This window comes from Lathyrus oleraceus, chromosome 2 (genome assembly GCF_024323335.1).
Source record: "Lathyrus oleraceus cultivar Zhongwan6 chromosome 2, CAAS_Psat_ZW6_1.0, whole genome shotgun sequence".
NCBI lineage: Eukaryota > Viridiplantae > Streptophyta > Magnoliopsida > Fabales > Fabaceae > Lathyrus > Lathyrus oleraceus.
In genome coordinates, this window is record NC_066580.1 from 401,421,326 (window position 1) to 401,421,933 (window position 608).

Sequence of the window (608 nt, forward strand, 5' to 3'; positions counted from 1 at the left end):
TACTAATTACTAACTTTTAATTCAAGCATTTAATTCTTGCAATTTACTTTAATGCAATTTAATTTCTTGCTCATTAATTCATTTGTCTTTCGCCCTTTGCTCACTTGAGCTCATGTTTATGTTAATGCAATTTGCCTTTTGCTCACTTGAGCACATTATTGTGTATATACTATTGCGTTGTGCTTGTTTTGTTTTTGTTTGTGTGAACCCAATGCAAATGGATAAAGGACTTAGATTTAGGACCTTACCTATGCTAAATGGAGTTTCAATAGAAACTAGGCCTCATGCCTTTAGAATGCTAAATATGTTGAAGAGAAATTGGGCCTCATGTCTTTAGAATGCTTAATCTTGAAGATGACATTGAAAGGACCCTAATTCTAAACTCACTATTGTCCATTATTTTATTTGCATTGTGGAACTTTTTTGATTTGTGTGTTCTTGTGTGATAGGGATCCTAAACTCGAGCCAATTAGAAGAATCATTATCATGAGCATCCAAGACAAGAGAGACAAAAGCCAATTGATAGATTCCTAAGAGCTTGATTGATATTTGCTTGATTGCTTGAGTCATTTGCTTATTGCATGCTAAATCCAAAGGAAAGGAACAAC